This window comes from Colobus angolensis, unplaced genomic scaffold (assembly GCF_000951035.1).
Source record: "Colobus angolensis palliatus isolate OR3802 unplaced genomic scaffold, Cang.pa_1.0 Scaffold46, whole genome shotgun sequence".
NCBI classification, from domain to species: domain Eukaryota; kingdom Metazoa; phylum Chordata; class Mammalia; order Primates; family Cercopithecidae; genus Colobus; species Colobus angolensis.
In genome coordinates, this window is record NW_012118043.1 from 1,673,100 (window position 1) to 1,694,281 (window position 21,182).

General features: G+C 34.5%; 1 pseudogene across 1 annotated transcript; it reads right to left on the reverse strand.

The window, feature by feature from the left end:
- Nucleotides 1-1,407: 1,407 nt before the first annotated feature.
- LOC105523390 lies at nucleotides 1,408-9,212 on the reverse strand (annotated as a pseudogene). The gene is made up of 2 exons (XR_001003595.1): nucleotides 9,095-9,212; nucleotides 1,408-1,940 (listed from the first exon to the last, which is right to left on the reverse strand). The product of XR_001003595.1 is annotated as a peptidyl-prolyl cis-trans isomerase A pseudogene (transcript).
- Between the last annotated feature and the right edge of the window lie 11,970 nt (nucleotides 9,213-21,182).

Genomic DNA, 21,182 nt, shown 5'->3' on the forward strand with positions numbered 1-21,182 from the left:
CTTATGTAGGACTTACACATCCCAAGCACTGCCATTTAACTTTAAAAACCTGATATATTGATAACAATATATGAACTGAATATATAACGTGACTCCATATATTCAGTGTGTGTGTATATATATATTCAGTGTGTGTGTATATATATACACACACATATATATATATTTTCAATATATACTATGAGAATGAAACTTCAATTTATTTAGAATAATGGAAGGAAAATCTTTAAATCATCAGTGTACTAAAGGGAATGTAAAGCAAAATACTAAAATTACAAGGCATCAATCAGCAAAACTGGTTAATTTTATTGCATTGAAGTCAAAACATTTTTTAAGGTAAAGGACAAACAAAGTAAAGACAAGCCTTGGGCTGGAAGAATATGCATATAACAAAGAATTCTTGCTCAAAATATAGAAATAAAGAGACAAGTAATCTCACAGAAACATGTGCAAAGGCCATGAACAGATAGAGAACCCTCTATTGACTTATGTCAGCGGTGGAAACGGATTGAGGTCAAAACCTTCACAGAGTCCCTTGAGTAATACAAATAAAGTTTACTGATTCTGCTGATCCTCCATGTAACCTCATCTTGATATATGACAAAGGCATCTCACTGGGTCACAAATATCTCTAAAGTACACAATATGAACACATCACATCAGGTTATTCAGATGTGAACACTGCCTTCAAACACAACCTGCAGTCTCTTCGGGCTTTTTCATCCTGATCAATGTTTATTTCTGAATGCAATGTTGTCAAGTAAGGTATTTCTGGGAGAACTGCTAAAATGTCCTTTGATCAATCCTTGAAGTTTGTAGGACATTATATTAAGTTTGTAGAACAAGGTAGAGAAACAACCCCCTATTGTATTTGCTCATGTAATCTGTAAATTATATGTTTCATTGTGATCTACTTTTATAAGTATTGTATAGATTTTCTCTTATGGAGATAATATGAAATCCTCAGGTGTGTTTATTTTCCTTGTCTTCTAGGTAAACCTGTCAATATTTTTATGCAAAGATTCTCAACTTTACCAGTAATCACAGAAAGGCAAATTAAAATAACCCCATTTTACACCTGTGATCTTGGATGACTATAAAAATTATACAGTTGTAATTACTGAGTACTTTTTTATAAATGAATTTGTTAGATTGTCATAAAACTCAATGAGTTGTAGGTTGTTAAAATTCTTTTTTTTTTTTGTCATTTAGTTTTTATTTCATAATCATAAACTTAACTCTGTAATCCAGCTAGGCATGGGAGAGAACAAGGAAAACATGGAACCCAAAGGGAACTGCAGCGAGAGCACAAAGATTCTAGGCTACTGCGAGCAAATGGGGTGGAGGGGTGCTCTCCTGAGCTACAGAAGGAATGGTCTGGTGGTTAAGATAAAACACAAGTCAAACTTATTCAAGTTGTCCACAGTCAACAATGGTGATCTTCTTGCTGGTCTTGCCATTCCTGGACCCAAAGCGCTCCGTGGCCTCCACAATATTCATGCCTTCTTTCACTTTGCCAAAGACCACATGCTTGCCATCCAACCACTCAGTCTTGGCAGTGCAGATGAAAAACTGGGAACCATTTGTGTTGGGTCCAGCATTTACCATGGACAAGATGCCGCGACCTGTATGCTTTAGGATGAAGTTCTCATCTTCAAATTTCTCCCCATAGATGGACTTGCCACCAGTGCCATTATGGCGTGTGAAGTCACCACCCTGACACATAAACCCTGGAATAATTCTGTGAAAGCAGGAACCCTTATAACCAAATCCTTTCTCTCCAGTGCTCAGAGCACGAAAATTTTCTGCTGTCTTTGGAAACTTGTCTACAAACAGCTCGAAGGAGACGCGGCCCAAGGGCTCGCCGTCGACGGCAATGTCGAAGAACACGGTAGGGTTGACCATGGCTAGTAGTACAAGAATTTCCTCGGCAGCAGCGTCTGCAAAGCCAAAATTCTTTTTTATATATCAGAAAACTGAGGCTCAGTTATAAGTAAATATATGGCAGATCACAAAATGAATAGGTGATGGAACTGTAATTGAAACTCCTTGGACTGCAACCTTGAGCTCTTAATTTCCTCACTGTATTGCCTAATAGCATCAGCAATAAAAATGGCTAATCCATAATTAGCTATTTTCCTTGGAAGAATTTTGCATTTATTAAATTATGTGATCTTCATAATAGCTCTATGAAGCAAGTTCTGCACTATCACCGTTGTAAGATGAGGAAATTGAGGAACAGAGACTTTAGACTACTTGCTATCCAGACTTCACCCTATGTACCTCTTCATCTAGCTGTTCATTTATGTCCTATATAATGAACTGCTAAGTGTAAGTAAAATGCTTTCTGGGTTCTCTGAGTCATTCTAGCAAATTATGAAATCGAGGAAAGGGTTATGTGAACTCCTGATTTATAACCAGTTGATTAGAATTGCAGATGGCCTGAGACTTGTGATTTGTGTCTCAAGTAGGAGCAGTCTTATTGGACTCAGTCCTTAACCTGTGGGTTCTGTTCTAGCTCAGGGAAGTTGTTGCCAGAATTAAACTGAAATGCTAGAAACCCAGCTTGTGTTAGAGAATTGGTTGGTGTCAGAAAACACACCACATCATTCTTTCTAAGAAGTTTTCCTGAGATAAAGCAAAGAAAGAATCAAAGAGAGTGTTTTCTTCTTTTTTATTCATAAAGAGAATTGGTAACATTTATAGATTAAGGAGTAATTACAAGAGAAAATGTTGACTAGGAGAATTAGTGAATACAGATTACTTAGAAGGTGAAAGTGAAGTGGAAGTCCTCAAGAGTAGATTAGAAATGTGTAACCCTGAGGCCTGAATGAGAAAAGGGAGGAATGAAATTGTTTTTATTTTTGTTTTAAGTAGAAGACACAAGTCTTTTGAGTGCATCCATGATGTCTTTATTATTCTGTGTAAAGAAGCAAGTGAGCTCTTCCACTGAAAACAGGATGTCCACAGCTAGTTTAGATAAATTAAGTTTATACAGACATGCAGAAAATAAGAGACAATGATGGTTAAAAAATGACTGAGTGAAATGCCCTTTCTTCAGGTCTTCCTCTAGTCAACACAATTGAATATGAGAATGCCTGAAAGAAAACCAGAAACTTGTTTCGCAGTAGATTCTCTAGGAATGAAGCTCATATTTTCATAAATGTACAGAAGTTTGGAAAGGGAGATAAGTAACTGAGATGGAGGTAGTGGGAAAATGTCTTGCAAAATAGTTTTATTTTGCTCCAATAAAAATTTTAAATCTGTGTCTACTAAAGTGAAGTTTCTAGTAAATTATAGTGTGTTTTAATCTGAACCTTTAGATTTTGCTGTATTGAGCTAGTATTTCTATTCCAGATGATTTTCCTATACAGAATGATATACAGATTCTAATTGATATTTTATAGATGCATCAGATAATATATTAATACTCTGTTTTTATTACCATTCACAGTATAGGCACTAACACATATCTTTAGAGAATAAACACTAATATGTACTTGTTAAATAAACAGGTGCATCTTTAATACATAGGAATGTATAAATACATACAAAATTTTTCATCTGTATATAATCTTCTGTATCTTTTCATATTACATAAACTAATCTGAAATTTTGACTCAAAAAAGGACTTACCGAAATTACATTATAAAATTATGTATAAGCATTGTTAGCATAATCATACCCGTAGATTGTGCTGACTTACTCTGAGAAGAGTGTGTCTAATTTAATTAATCATAAAAATAAAACATCTGAACAAATTTTATCACCAACACAGCAATTTAGTTTATTTCATTTTACACAGAGTATAAACTATTTCACTCTCTTTAATAGTTGAATAGTATATTTATATTTTAAGATCATCTTTTTGTTTTAGTTTTTTATGACTTTATTGTTTAAAATGGCAGTTTAATTTTCCTATTTATTCATCTTCTTTCTGAGAAAGGATAATCTTCAAATAGATAGAAAATTAGAATTAAGAACATTTTAACTTCATTGACTTTTAATTTGAGCATTCCAAATAGTTAATTCAAACTGATTTTTTAAAACACTTATTATAGAGGCCTTATTAATCAATGTTTGATTTTATGATTAGCTATTGATTTAAATTAAAAAAGAAAACAACATAAAATACATTATTTCTGCAAGTTCATATTTGTGAGATGTTGCAAAAGAACATTAATATATTTTGTTTGTTTGTTTGTTTGTTTGGTTGAGACGGAGTCATGTTCTGTCGCCCAGGCTGGAGTGCAGTGGTACTATCTCGGCTCACTGCAAGCTCCGTCTCCCGGGTTCACACCATTCTCCTGCCTCAGCCTCTGGAATAGCTGGGACTACAGGTGCCCGCCACCGCGCCTGGCTAACTTTTTGTATTTTTAGTAGAGACAGGGTTTCACCGTGTTAGCCAGCATGGTCTCGATCTCCTGACCTCATGATCTGTCCGCCTCCACCTCCCAAAGTGCTGGGACTACAGGCGTGAGTCACTGCGCCCAGCCGAACATCAATTATCTTTAGTGAATCTTTCAATGGAATTAAAATGTTTGTTTCATGAAATATTGAATTAGGATTATCCATTTATTATCTAAAGAATTTCTAATTAGTCAAATTAGAATTGATATATAAATGTAAGAATGGTATGATGGTTGATACAGTTTTTTTAGTTTAAATGCCTGAGGATTAAAGCTATAATATGGTTATAGATATGAAACTTATTTATATAATCAAATCATTGAGGCATTCACGATTGTTTCTGGCAATGTTTTTGTTATGTATGCGGAGTTGCGGGGTGTGTATTTAAGTATTCAATCTTTCCTATAGTAACCAGATTACCCTAGCTGTAGGAAACATTTAAAATTTATTTGTAAAAACTTGAAATTTATAATAAGCTTTGAAGAGTTTAACAAAGCCAAAATTACTGGAGGTACATCCTATTATAACTATATGGGTTATGAAAAAAGTATCAGATAAAACTGGAACTCATCTAAAATTCTGTTTTGTTTTGTTTTTTTTTCTTTGCTTACCATTAAAATAAAATAGAGATATAAGATAATATGCTTTAAAAAAGAAAAAAAAGTTAGGCTGGAACCAGAGGCATGTCTACCTTAGTCCCTCTTTGTTTTTGTTGTTTTCTGTTTCAGATTTGGCTTTTGGAGATACCTTTCCAGTGCAAGTATAATCAGGGTAGGCATAGCCTGAGGTTGCATAATAGATGTGTCCATGGGTCACCAATACAATACCGATCACATATCAGAAGTAGAGAGATTCCAAATCAGTGCAGCATATTACCTAGAAGGCACTAGATAAAAATCAGAGAAAATTAATATAACCATAGACAATTAGGTTTGTATGAGTGATAATGGCAGAGACCAGTTCTACTATAGAAGACCTGAGAGCTAATGATCATATAATGTAATGCTTCAATGAGGTTCCCCAAGTGGGTTACTTCTCTTTATCTGGGAAGCATAAAAAAGGAAAAAAAAAAACTCATGTAACTTTACTGTAGGCATTTTTTCTTTGCTTCATAGACATTACCAATTTTATGGCTCCCAGCTATGATAAGTAGATACAAACTTCTAAAGAAGAAGTCACTCTGTTTCAACGATGGTAAGCAACAAGCTCTAAGTAACAGAGTTTGGAATGAAACCCAACTTTATTTGAATTGGATTTTTGTTCATTACGGCCATGTTTCCCAGATGTACTTTTTCATAAAAATACACTAGGGAGTTTAACAAAAGCAGATACCTGAAGCCCCTTTTAGACCTACAGAATTAGCATCTGCAAGGAAGACTGAACATTTTGAGAAATTTCTATAGTTAAAAAGATGCTAGGAGGATTGTGCACATGCTTTAGACTCTCCTTTTTGTCCCAAATCTTCATAACTTGCAGAGAGAACATTAAAATTTTTTAATCAATTCACTATTGTGTTGGGAAAAAAGCTACAGCAGATCAAAGTTGTGAAAAGTTTCTGAAAGAGAAAAATGCAAGATAAAGATTAAAGAAGAAACAATATGGAAATATAAATCATAAATGTAAAGCTACTTTAATCTGTCCTCAACTAAAGTTTAAATAAGCTACAAATAATAGCTGTGTGGTTATGAAAATGTTCAAAAAGAAATATTCTGGCATATCAGGCTATTTGAACATACTGAAATAGTCATTAAAGTGCTGTTGTATAGCAGAATATTGTTCTTACATAGTATTTGCATTCCATTGTCTTTGGGATCCCAGGGGAAAAAAGGCCAACATACAGAAAAAAGGTTTTATTAAAAATTAAATTTTATATACAAGTTTCTGTTGTAAAGAAATTAAGCTTTCTGAAGTACTCATTGAGTGAGCATTAAAAACTTCTTCCTGGAAGAGTCATTCCATGTTAGATGCCAAGCCACTAGATTCTTGAACTTTGTAGAACATCATCCTGAAATTTGTAGAACGAAGTAGAAAAACAAATGCCATTGTGCTTGCTCATTGAATTTGCAAATGATGTGCTTCACTGAGATCTATTTTTATAAACATTGTGTAGATTTTCTTTTATGTAGATAATGCAGGATCCTCAGCTGTGTTGCTTTATTGCCCCTTGTCTTCTGGATTAAAAAATAAATAAATAAATAAACCACAGCTCAAGAAATTCAAAACCCAACACAAGAATCTTTGTTTACTTAATGCTAAAAACCAATATTTCTCAAAGGAGCACTGATTTGAGGTTGAGCATTCATAAATAATATAAAAAATAAAAGAGGCCTATTGTTACACAAGACGATTAGGGTGCCAAAACACGAACACTCCGATACTTACACTTTGTCTGTACAGCTAGGTCATTTGTGACCTAAGTCTCTCTCTTTCCTTTGGAGAATACTTGGAGTAAAATGTATATAGAGAAAAAGGGTTGTCCTAAGTAGTTTGCAAAGTGTAGGAGCAATGGGCAGCCTTAATCTATACCCAAGGGACTAGGTCATGACACTCTACTAGCAACAGATTGACCTTCTTTCAATTTTCTGGAAAGCAGGTTAAGAGATAAGCCACAGTAAAACTTCCTATTACATACTGAAATAATGAAACCCCAAAACAAAACAAAGAAACTGATGATAGTCTACTAGAAATTATAAACTAAAGATATGAGTGCAATGATTAACTAGCTAATAGAGTGTAAGTCAATACTGTCAAAAGAAAACAAAGAAAGAAAGAAAAACGTGCAGATGTCTTCTGTCATTGACCCTAAGAGTGAAAACTGAGGGAGAAGTCAGTCCTTAGAAGGATAGATAAGAGTTAATGTTCTCACTTATAAGTGGGAGCTAAACAACGAATACACATGGACGTGAATATGGAAATAAAAGGCACTGAGAACTCCAAAAGGGAGGAGGGTGAGAGGGGTTGAAGTCTGAAAAATTATCTATTGTGTACAATATTTTCTATTTGGGTGATAGGTACACTAGAAGTCCAAACTCTGCCATAATGCAAGCTGCCCATGGAACAAACCTGCACATACAAGCACCTCCTGAATCTAATATAAAATCAAATTATAAAAAAGCAGGGAATAATTTCAGAGTATTTTCCACGTGTTGAAATTAAAAAGAGACACATTAAAAAAAAAAAAAAGAAAAGTTAAGAGGGCTGCACATATCCCAGAAGTATACTGTGGCTATTTGAAATGGAAATGCAAGGTTTCCAGGTACCCTGAAGTGTGATCTAGATTTGTGATCTAGAAGTGTGATCTAGAGGTGGAGTGTAGACCCTGAGTGGGCAAGTGGAGCCTTCTTTTTGTTGTAAAAACACAGTTAGAGGAAATGTTTTGTGAAAATGTTACCGTGTAGGGCAAAATGTGTCTTCTTGCCCAAGCCTAAAATCATTACTGCCCCCGATCATCACCCAGGAATGAAGAAAGCCATGAGTCTTCAGATTGAGAAGGCCCATTAAGTAAGTGTCAAGAAGGATAACTAAAAGCAATCCACACATAAATTTACTATAGGAAAAAGTAACATGACAATGAAAGAAAATATAAACTTCAGAGGAAAAAATAAATTGTATTACCTAAAAAGGAATAAGAATCCAAATGCCACCAGTCAAACAAAGCATGAATAATTCCAACCAAAAGGCCCTATTTTTATCGTTCCTCAGATATTTCCTCAGTTGGAATAGCTGACATGCAGTTATTTCTGGAGATGCAAACATAAGCATGCACACTACTGATTTCAGTAAAAAGGCACTTTCTTAAGTTGAAAAAGGATATCTACCAAAACTAACAGCAAAGATCATGTTCAGAGGTGACAATTTGAAACTTGTCTTTTATATTCAGAAATGAGATATGATAACCACTATTTCTGCCTCTATACTAGACTGTACTGAAGGGCTGAGGCAGGACTATAAAAATATAATAATAAACAAAATAAAATATTTAAGGTTAAGAAACAGAGAAACAGAAATGTCAGTAGTGTCAGGTGATATGTCCTATGTCTTTATATAGATAAGCTCAGAAATAATCCACAAGTGAATTATTATAACTAATGAGAGAATCAGTAAATATAAATACAGAAGCAAAATATTACACAAAATAGTGGAAAAGAATTATGAATGACTGTTTAATAATACATTTAAACATGCGGTCAAAATGAATGATAACTTATTCAAAATCAGTAGAAGAAGAAATAAAGAAATTGATATAGACATTGGTTTTAGTTTTAAATCAATTGTACTTATAGTAAAATATTTTCTTTTAAAAAATAAATTCTCACACCCAGGTGGTTTTATAGATATGTTCTATCAAATTTCAAGGGAAAAATTAATTATTTTGCCAGATTAAAATATCCATTGGAAAAGAAATCACATATAAATCATTCTACTCTTGCAAATGAAATATTCCTTTATCCAAAGTTTATATTCATGAATTAAATATTGAAAGAGAGATTGGTTATGAAATTCCAAAAGGATTTTTCCTTTAAATCTAAATTTAGTCTTCTATTGTCTATCTTACATTGTATCCTGGACAATCTCCTTTTCTTCAAGTAGCGTGGCAACTCACACCTATGGCACTAAAGCATGTCTATGAGTCTTAGTCGTCTTTCTCAATTTCCTTATTTTCTTATTTCCTTCCATACATTACCCATATGAATTTCCTCTAAGATTCCTCCCACGCTTCTCAAACAATGCACTATATGTCCACAATCATAATCATTCTCTTTAAAACGTACCTCTTCTCCAAACTGTTCCACCCCAGGCATATTAGTGGCTCAAAAGAGAAACCAGGCATCACCTTGATACCTTCAACTCATTCAACTTCACCTCATTCTACATAACTATCATCCAATCCTATCACTTCCGTTACAAAATGCACTGTAAACTCTATCCACTTAAACCTGCTTTGAAATATTAAGAGACCTTCACCTTCACAGTTATTTGCCAATTTCCACTACTCTCACATCCTATTCTAATCTCCGTGTAGCAACCATTTTTAGTTTTATTTATAGTTGGCACATAAAGATTGTACATGCTTATGGGGTAAAGTGTGACATTGTAATGTTTGTATACACTGCATAATAATCAAATTAGACTAAATACTGTATTTATCACTTTAAATATCTATGATATCTTTGTGGTGATAACATTGAAAACTTCTTTCAATCTTCTTAAAATATATACAATATTGTTATTTGCTAGTCACCTGACTGTGTAATAGATATTTTTAATGCAGCAGACGTATCATTCTCTTGCTTAAAACCCTCAATAACTTCATTTGGACTTAAAATAATATTCAAAAGCCTTGGCATGTCATGCAAAGCTTTCTTTATAACTCCTTTATAACTCCTCCCTTCATGTTCATATACTTTAGCCACATTGATATTCTTTCTGCATTTTGAAAGACTGAGCAATTTCAGACTTAGGGCCTTTGTATCCTACAATACATATTCTTCCTCCTCTTCACATGCATAATTTGTCTTCACCTTTCCGATATCAATAAAAATGACAATTTTTCTGTAAGGTCATCTGCAACCTCGTAAAACACAAAGATTATCAACTATTCTCTGTTGTACTACTCTTTTTTTCTTCTTTATAGCCCTCATTAGAGATTGAAGTTACACAATTATTTACATTTTTATTTGTGATAACTCATTCTCTTCCACTAACTTTTAATCTGTACCATTGGATCTCAAGTACGTAGCACTATACCTAGTACATGGCGAGCAGTCAATAAATATTTCTTTTATTAAAGGAAAAATAAAAACTAATTATGACTTGTGTCAAACAGTAGTAGTTTCTTTCCATTTTTCAAAAGTGTGTACATGCTATGCTAAGTAAAATACATGTCTAATTTTTAAAAATCCAACAATATCATATTATAAAACAATTTACCTAAAACAACGTTTATTGAATTTATAACGTTATATTTTGTTTTACTCTTACTTTAAAAATTAAGTAAACTAGGGTTCATTAATTTTTACTTTTACTACAATTTAAAGTGTTAAATGAATCATTCAACCTGAGAAAAAAAGTTTCTTATGGACATGACATGTAAGTCCCTGTAGATGGTTTGAAATATTTAAGCATTCAAATTAAATTAGGTATTTAAAAACATCAAAACGTAATTGCCCTTTCACAATGCCCATATACACTTTTTGAAATACGAAAATGAAACTTTAACATGATGAAGATAAGTCACGAGCCCTCTTGTGAGAAATAAATATGAACCGTTTAAGATGTTTAATCGCAATATTTTTAGAGGCTATTTAAATGAGTGTTCTATAAAAAATACACCATTCAGGGTTTTGTTAGACTATTTTAAATGAAAAACTGAAAACTACTAGAAATCATCAGGTTCTAAAATAAAAATCTCTTGAAAGTGCGCATCATCTGCAAATTTTTGTGGCCAAACTAGCTTCTTTCTTTTTTCTTTTTTCTGTTGTGTTTCAAAAGCACCCATGGCCTTCCTAGTCCTAATCAAATATGTCAGAAATTCAGTGTGAGGTTTCCTGTGTTAAAAATAAATGTAGTTATCACAGTGGCAAAGTCTGTTTGTTATCAGTCAGTCTGCAGGATTCTAGAAGATGGGAGACTTTGGCACCAGAAGAGCTCAGGATTAAAAAACTTGAATGACCTTTGTTTTTAACAAAGGTAAAGCTGTCTTGTCTATATGGAAAGAATATGCCTTTTCCAATTCAGCTGTGTAAACCAAAAATTACAAATTTGAATTATCTCATATATACATATATATGCACACACACATATATGTACATACCATAAATATTATTCAGCATATAAATGAACGTGTATGTGTGTTTGATTCTTTAAATAATGTGTTCCTGAACATCAAATCTTTAGAATAAATGAAAAACTCTAGACTGTGTATTTCTACATGAACAAACTACTTGTTAAAAATAGCATGTATCGGGCACAGTGGCTCACTCCTGCAATCCCAAAACTTTGGGAGGCCAAGGCGGCGAATCACTTGAGGTCAGGAGTTCAAGACCAGCCTGGCCAACACGGTGAAACCCTGTCTCTACTAAAAATACAAAAATTAACCAGGCGTTGTGGTGTACACCTATAATCCCAGCTACTTGGGAGGCTGAGGCATTAGAAACACTCGAACGCAGGAAGCGGAGGTTGCAGTGAGCCGAGAGCATGCCACTGCACTCCAGCCTGAGTGACAGAGCAAGAAAAAGAAAACAAAGTAACAAGGATCCAGTACTTTACTTGTCTGTCGTAGAGACAAGAGAAAAAAATTCCTAATAGTGGTATTTTACCCTCTGGTCCCTTAAGTAACAAAGCTCAGTTAATTTTAAAATAAGATTTCTGGTCTTCTCCAGCTGACTGATTTAAGTATCAGTGTTTGCACCTAGGAATACCTAAAGGAATTTATTTGGAAATTGGCTTAGCCATCCTACTCCTCAAATAATGTTCTTAACCTCTTTCTAGAGACATGGGCCCCATTTCTAGTTGTCCTCATTATACCCATAAATGGAGTTTAATATTTTCGCATGTAAAAGTAATAAAATCTAAAAATATAGAAATTATATTTTAAAAATCAAATAAAATAAATGAACATAAAAATAAAAATCATTTAAAGCAACAGTTTTCAAACTTTTGGAATTCATAATAACTTTACACTCTTAAAATGATCAAGGAACTCAAAAAACTTTGTCTATATAGGTTATATCTATTAATGTTTATTATAATTGAAATTCAAACAAATAAAAATTATGTATCCATTTATTGATTTGTTTCAAGATGACAATAATAAAACCATTACAAGTTAACATAAATAAAATTTGCTGTAAAAAATAATAACATAATATTTTACTCCCCAAATTGGTAAGAAGGGTGGCATTGTTTTATATCTGACTTCCTAGAAGAGAGCTTTTGAGTTCAATCTTTCACTAATATATATATATTGCTAATGTCTGCTTTTGAATCCAGTCTTTTACTATATATTGCTTTAGTTAAAGCATATGAAGAAAATCCAACTACATATATGCAGTTGAAATGAGAAGTATTTTAATAGACTTTCCACATAATTTTGCATATTCTTTTTGGATACCATTCCAAAATTGATGATTGGTAGTTTTTATAAATATTAGTTGAGGCCGGGCATGGTGACTCATGCCTGTAATCCCAACACTTTGGGAGGCCGAAGTTGGAGGATCACGAGGTCAGGAGATCGAGACCATTCTGGCTAACATGGTGAAACCTCGTCTCTACTAAAAATACAAAAAAATTAGCCAGGCGTGGGGGTGGGCGTCTGTACTCCCAGCTACTCGGGAGGCTGAAGCAGGAGAATGGCGTGAACCCGGGAGGCGGAGCTGGCAGTGAGCCGAGATTATGCCACTGCACTCCAGCCTGGGCAACAGAATGAGACTCTGTCTTGAAAAACAAAAAGGATTAGTTGAAATATGAAATCTAAAATCAGATCAATGGACTTTTCATACCTTGTTACAATAAAACCTCTTTTTCTATCTTGCATTTTAAATGATCTCTTACCCATAGACAATTCTAGAATATTACACATTAATCCTCTAGAAAATATTGGTTCACTGAGTTAGGAAGATCTTTCCAAATGCTGGCAAATTTGATTGTACCTTATTTAAAAACTCACATCACTAACATTATCAACATTCTCATTAAAAAGTCTTAGCTCATGGTGGCTGATAAAAGTGTTTTATGTGTCTAATTTTCACATAAAGCTTGGGTTACATCATTAAAAATTTAAAATGTCAGTTGTTTATCTTAAAGCAGTAGACTCGGTTCATATTTGATAAAATATCTGCCAATTAGTGAAGTCTGCATAACCATGCTTTATTCTTCAGTCACCCTTTCAACTTGTACCATGAACAAAAGCAGTTAGTTTAGCTAACAACTCAAAAACAATAATAGGATGTTTTGCCCCATGGCAGTTTTATTAGTCAGCTGAGGGTGCCATAACAACATATCACAGACAGGATGCTAAAATGGCATGCATTCATTTTTCACAGTTCTGGAAGCTAAAAATCTGAAATCAAGGTGCCAGTACGGTTAAGTTCTGGTGAGGCTTCTCTGTTTGGCTTGCAGATGGCTGCCTTTCTATGTGATCACATGGGCTTTCTTCTGTGCACGTGCATATAGACAGAGAGGGAGGTTTCTTCCTCTTCTTATGAGACCACCAGTCCTTTTGCATTAAGGCTCCACCTTAATGAGGTTTAACAATCTCATTTAATCTATTTTTTTCTTTTTTGAGACAGAGTTTTCTTTCTTTTTTTTTTTTTTCTTTTTTGAGACAGAGTTTCACTCTTGTTGCCCAGGCTGGAATGCAGTGGCACAATCCCAGTTCACTGCAGTCTCTGCCTCCTGGGTTCAAGGGATTCTCCCTGCCTCAGCCTCCTGAGTAGCTGGGATTACAGGTGTATGTCACCACACCAGGCTAATTTTTTGTATTTTTAGTAAAGACAGAGTTTCACCATGTTGGCCAGGCTTGTCTCAAACTCCTGACCTCAGGTAATCCACCCTCCTTGTCCTCCCATAGTGCTGGGATTACAGGCGTGAGTCACCGCACCCAGCCCATCATTTAATCTTAATCACATCCTAAACATCTTGTTTTCAAATAGAGTCATATGGGGTGTTAGGGTTTCAACTTATGAATTTTGAGAAGATCCTATTAAGTCCAGCCATAGTCATCATAATTTGATATGCAGCAGAAGAACTTTATGAATGATTCCTATTTTATTAAAAAGAATAACTAAAAGATTATTCTCGAGGGTACAGATTCAATAAAATTAATAATTCTTACTTATTATTAAGTGCATTTTCATGTGAAGCTGATTTTGTGTCTGTATATGTGAGAAGGATGAAGAACACAAAGGTTGGTAGTGCAGTTTGTTGGGAGCCCTTGATTAGTGTTAAGATTCCAGGAATTATTTTCTACCATTCCATTTGCACTATCAATGTAAATAAAAGGCAAAAAAGTAACATTTTTATAATAGTTTTGACCTTGAAGTTCCACTGAAAGGGTCTGCAAATCCAGGGGCCCAAACAAACCACTCTTTGTTAGCCAATGAGTTATTAGGTTGGTGCAAATGTAACTGTGGTTACACAAAACTGCAGTTAAAACTACCGTTAAATTTGCATCAACCTAGTAAGTAGTTCAAACATAGCAAACTAAAAAAAAATGGGGACATGTTAAAAGGAAACAGACGTGCTTGAAGGAGATCCAGCTTGTTGAATCTGGGATATTTGAAGCACAAAAGTAAATAATTATATTAATAGATTACAATCTACTGAATAAAATATGAATTCATAAATCTACACAAATTAAGTAAATAAATAACTGAAGGAGAAAAGACAGCTCTGCTTTATGTTTGAAAGCCAAATAATAACTACAGAAGAGATGATTCCATTAGAAGATCATTTGCCAAGCATCACAAAAATAATTTTGGTAGCTAGAATCCAAGATGGCCTCTAACTTTTTCATTTCTTGGTATTTAAACCTTTACATACTCCCCTCTCACATGGAAGAGGGTTGCCTCTGTAACCAGTATGAAACAGTGGAAATGACAGTGTGTGATTTTCATGGCTGTGACATAAAACACATTGAAGATTCGACCTTACTCTCTCTTCGATCACTCACCCAAGGTCAAGTCATTTGCCATGTCAGGAGTACACACAGCAGCCCCATGGAGAAGTACACATTTGGGAACTGAGACCATGTCAGTCAGTGAGGAAGTGAGGCCTCCCACAGTAGCCATGCATGTCAGCTATCTCGAAAGTAAATCCTTCACTCCCCTCAAGTCCTCATTATGACTATAGCCCAGAGGACATCTTCACTGTTACCCTCTGAAAGACATTGAGTCAGGGCCACCCTGTAAAGCTGGTTCTGAATTTGTGACCCACAGAAACTATGAAATAATTAGGGCCTATTGTTTTAACATGCTGACTGTTAAGCAATAGATAATATTTTTTTCATGCAAGTTTATCAATGGATTCTAAAGCCAGAGGTATAACTCTGAAAAGTAAGAAGTAAGAGAATATTTACATAGTTACAAAGTATCTCCCCACAAGCTATATATTAATTATAAAGAAAAAAATAACTTTACAGAAGACAGAGAGAGGTTGAAGAGAAAGAAGAAAAAACAAAGAGAATGAGAAGGGGGAGGAGAAGAAAAAGAAGAAGAATGAAAAGAAGGAGAAAAAAGAAGAAGGGGAAGGAGAAGAGAAACAAGGAAGAAGGAAGAAAAATTCAAAAGTGACGGAGAGAATTTTGCAATTTTTCCGTAAGACTGAAATAATACCAAAGTAAAAAGTAAAAATAAAATTCATATATGCAGAGTATTAATATATATCTGCATGTAGTCATTTTATGTAATTATATGCATATATACACTCATTTATAGTTCATAGAAAAAGAGACTATTTTATAAAAGCATAACTTCTTGGGCTGGAAGAGAAATAAATCAATTATAAATTAATAAAATTTTATTTAAACAAAATGTTAGATTAAGATAGTCTTATGCCTAATAAATATGTAATTCACTAATATACTGATTATAATAATAAAAATGACTAAGTATGCAAAATCCAAATGGGTGTATTTGTGAAGAGACAGAGAGCCACAGACATAAACCTATCAACTCTGGACGTGAAATACTTGGATTCAAACTGTAATGCTGTTTTTTGTTTATTTTTTTAAACTTACCAACTAAATGACTATTGGCACATTAAATGATTGCTCTGTGACTAAGACGAGAGAAGTCACAATAGTTACCTCATTGTCTTTCTGTGAGGATCAAATTAGTTAATATATTCAAAATACTTAGAAGATCCCTAGTACATACATAAGTGACATATCTACAAGTCTGGTTGTTTTGTTTTTGTTTTGTTTTTCGAACTAATAGAAATATTCAATCAAATTTAGATAAATGAGAAGAGCCATCTGAAACCTCAAGAGCTCACCAAAAGATTTGAAATGCCTGACCTAAAATGCTTAATATAAGGACTCAGTCCCAGTACCTCGTTCTTAGCAGCTTAGTGAAGAGTTCTAACCAGGCCTAATCAACCCCCTCCCAGCATCTGCCCAGGCTCAGACATCCCTCCTTAACAACCAGAATTTAAGAAAACACGGAGCGCACTTTTGAAGTCTAGATACTACCTTGGTAATAAATATAAAAACACTTTTGCCTCAAATCCTACACAGGAGAAGCAATACTTGCAATCTTGTTGACGGTTCAAAATAAATCCCAATATTGCAAAAATTATTATAATTCATTATACATCCTATAGTTGGAATTGGAGGGTGCATGTTAGGCTTGTTTACCAAGAATTAGCGTCCATTTCTAGTAACATGGAGCAATGGTTCTCTACTGGGATAATTTTGCCCTTAGGGAATATATGATAATGTCTGGAGACATTTCTGATAGTCATCACCTGGGATGTTCTACTGATATCTAAGGGTAGAGGCCAGGAATGTTACTAAACGAGCTATAATGCAAAAGATAACTCCATTAGAAAAGGAATTTTTTAGCCCCAGGTATCAATAGTGCTGTGGTTGCGACACCCTGATGCAGAATATACAATTGTAAAACAGTGTTTCTGTAATTCAGCCTAAAACATGGAAGTCTAAAAATGCTGCATTAACAGAGTTCTCTATATTTGACTGTTTTTGTTTTTGTTTGTATTTTTGTTTTTGTTTTTGTTTTGAGACAGTTTCTCTCTTGTTGCCCAACCTGGAGTACAATGGCATGATCTCAGCTCACTGCAACCTCCTCCTCCCAGCTTCAAGTGATTCTCGTGCCTCAGTCTCCTGAGTAGCTGGGATTACAGGCATGTGCCACCATGCCTGGATATTTGTATTTTTAGTAGAGGCAGTGTTTCACCATGTTGACTAGGATGGTCTGACCTGTTTTTAAAGACATTTTTTTTTTTATTTCTTAGTGATTCTAAGCTGCACAGTGCTTGTTTATATGGTTATTTTTAAAACATTGCATTTTTTTTTCATTTTCTTTGCAAGCAGGAAGGGTGTCTGTCATAATTTTTCAGATCCTATATATCTCAGAATAGAACTTTGTAACCAGTAATCCTGGGTCTGTTCACAATGGGCAAAGCCATCAATCTCTTCTTTTCTCAAATGAGAGAAATCTTTCTGGCAGGATTAGTACTTCCCAAACTGATCCACAAAACCCCTTGGTAACTGTGGTTTTAAAGTGTATCAGGAACAAGAAGGCTTAATAAGGGATTCTGGATCCTCCATTCCTGCTTCGCCATGGGAACCTGTTCTCTGCATGTCTGGTGTCTATACCAGTTTCCTCTGCTAAGGGAAAACAGGGTTTCATAACCACTGTATCACTGTAATCAAGTTCTCTTCAAGTTTCAAAATAAGTTACAAATTTTTATAGGAAAATTTTTATAAATAAATATTTTCAATATTCGATTTCATTATCATCCTTTGGAAATTCCTTTGCATTCAAAATTATCGTAAACTTAGTAATGTAGTGACCTTTTTACTTTCACTGGTTAGTTATTTTATGCATATTAGAAAGCAGTATCCAGAATCTACAAGGAACTTAAACAAATTTACAAGAAAAAAAAACAAAAAAAAATCAAGAAGTGGGCAAAGGATATGAACAGACACTTCTCAAAAGAACACATTTATGCGGCGGCCAACAAACATATTTTTAAAATCCCATCATCACTGGTTATTAGAGAAATGCAAACCAAAAGCACAATGAGATACCATGTCATGCCAGTTAGAATGGCGATTATTAAAAAGTCGGGAAACAACAGATGCTGGCGAGGCTGTGGAGAAATAGGAACGCTTTTATACTGTTGGTAGTGTAAATTAGTTCAATCATTGTGGAAGACAGTGTGGCAATTCCTCAAGGATCTAGAACCAGAAATACCATTTGACCCAGCAATCCCATTAGTAGGCATATACTCAAAGGATTCTAAATCATTCTACTATAAAGATACATATCCATGTGTATTTATTGCAGCACTTTTAAATAGCAAAGACTTGGAACCAACCCAAATCCCCATCAATGATAGACTGGATAAAGAAAATACAGTACATGTACACCACGGAATACTATGCAGCCATACAAAAGAATGAGTTCATGTCCTTTGGAGGGACATGGATGAAGGTGGAAGCCATTGTTCTCAGCAAACACAGGAACAGAAAACCAAGTACAGCATGTTCTCATTCATAAGTGGGAACTGAATGACGAGAACACATGGACACAGGGAGGGGAACATCACACACCAGGGCCTGTTGGGAAGTCAAGGTCAAGGGGAAGGAGAGCATTAGGACAAGTACCTAATGCATGTGGAGCTTAAAACCTAAATGATGGGTTGATAGGTGCACCAAACCACCACAGCACATGTATACCTTTGTAACAAACCTGCACATTCTGCACATGTGTCCCAGAACTTAAAGTAAAATTACAAAAAAAAAAAAAAAAATTGGGACACTTACTAAGTTCTTTCTCTATATAAGGTCTTTGCAAAGGATAAAATATTTCTTCTATTAAGATGCTGACGGGGTTGGGAATAAGACATGTCTACAAACAAGTGTTGCAAAAGTGAGCAGCGTTTATAGAAATCAATTTGCCTTAAGGAAGACATATGAAGGAGTTCGGGGAAGTAGAAAACTCTGTTATTCAGCTTCAGCCTCTTACTGCCATATGTAATATGGAATCAAGATTGTCAAATGTTCTGATTACTTTTTCACAAAAGCTGAAAAACTAAACTGTTATATTATTGTTATTAACTATTTTAAATATTTAGCATATTTAAATATTGTTAACTTATTTAACAACATTTTTAAGTACTGTATAGGCCAAGCTAAACACCTCTGTAGGCTATCGCTTGGTCCAAGACTGCCAATTTGAAGCTTCTTAATAGAAAATCATCTCTAATTAACATTAGTTAGGTTGATGCTGTTGTCATATTCTGGGGCCAAAATCCTGATGCATTGATTGATTAATTGATTGATTGAGATGGAGTCTCACTCTGTCGCCCAGGCTGGAGTGCAGTGGCACAATCTTGGCTCACTGCAAGCTCCAGCTCACTGCAAGCTCCTCCTCCCTGGTTCACGCCATTCTCCTGCCTCAGCCTCCGGAGTAACCAGGACTACAGGCACCTGCCACCACACCCGGCTAATTTTTTTAATATTTTTTAGTAGAGACGGGGTTTCACCATGTTAGCCAGGATGGTCTCCATCTCCTGACCTCATGATCCTCCCGCCTCGGCTTCCCAAAGTACTGGGATTACAGGTGTGAGCCACTGCGCCCAGCCTTGATACATTTATTTAAATGATTTAATTATATGGTGGCTATGATGATGGGCTGGAGAAATACAGGATTGGAAAAGAAATTCTCAAAATGGAAGCAAAATCCAAGGTAAGTTTGTTTTGTTTTTTCCTTTCATTGAGAATTTTGACTAACAATGCACATCATTTTTTGCATTTGAGGCTAAGAAGTCATTGCTATGAACAGCTGAAGAATTATGATCTGACCTTCTATCTACTTTTTCCAATGAACTCAGACGCCTCTCTCATGAAGATTAGGTTTCCTTGGGGACTGCTCAGTGCCCTCCAAAATGTGTTTTAGAATTTGAGACAAAATCTCTTAGCTATGAAAAACAAATTCTTTACCCATTTTTATCCTTTTGCTCAGTTTTCTCATTCTGAATTGTAGATTATAATAGCACATATAAAAAGGTAATTCTATTCACAAGCAATGAATTTTATTAAATCGTCTAGATGGAGTTTTAATTTTTTCTGTAGAAGAAAAAAACAGAGCATAGTTTTAATATTCTAGCCACATATGAGGCAGTCACAAAGGAACAATAGGTTAATCAATATATCCAGCAACTTTATCCAGAAAAGTAATGTCTACCCATAATGATTACCCCCGGTGGGCTGTTAAAGATATGAAATACTGCAGAAAAGGTGTTGATTGATTGCTATGAATTTTTGGCAGCTGTAGCCTTTGAAGCATGAAATATGTTAATATTGTCTCCTAATGCCTTCAATAATTGTACTGAGTTGATGTTTGTCTTCCGAAAAAGGTGCTTAATTTATTCTCAAAACAGCCAATGGCTGAACAATTTAACATGTATAAAAAAATGACCTCTGTTTTTTCAATGGACACTTAACCAAAGGACAATGTCAGAAATAACTTTCACCATACATAATTGATAAAGATGTAATTTAATGTTCATTGTTGAAATACTTTTGTCCTTTCCAAGTTGTTAAATATTACAAGCTTCCAGTTAAATTTATTGCATCATTATGTTTTCAGTATGAAGTCTTCTATTGTAAGAATAATTGTCATGTGGTTATATATTATATTTTAAAGGAAAATATAATAGTGCTTTTTAAGTACAGCATTTGGTTGTAAGGTGAAGCTTTAAAAATTCATATTTCATCTTTTTATTTAGTGATATTCAAAGAACAATAACAAAAACAACAGAATTTATTGCATAGCAAGAGAATTTTCTTCTAACTAGAGTTTTAAAAGTATAACTTAGTAGGAGAAAAATAAGTGGTTTATTTTCTCACGGTTAGGAAAGTTTAAGTCATCACATTGTCTTGGATACCTGCTGTATAGTTCTGTTACTCTTTCTCTTATGCTATGAGTAGGAAATAATCTAATTAGTTTATCACTGCATGAAATCCTGAAGCTTTAGTGCGTTGCCTTTCTCAACCAATATCCATGTAGTAACAATACTTGAGG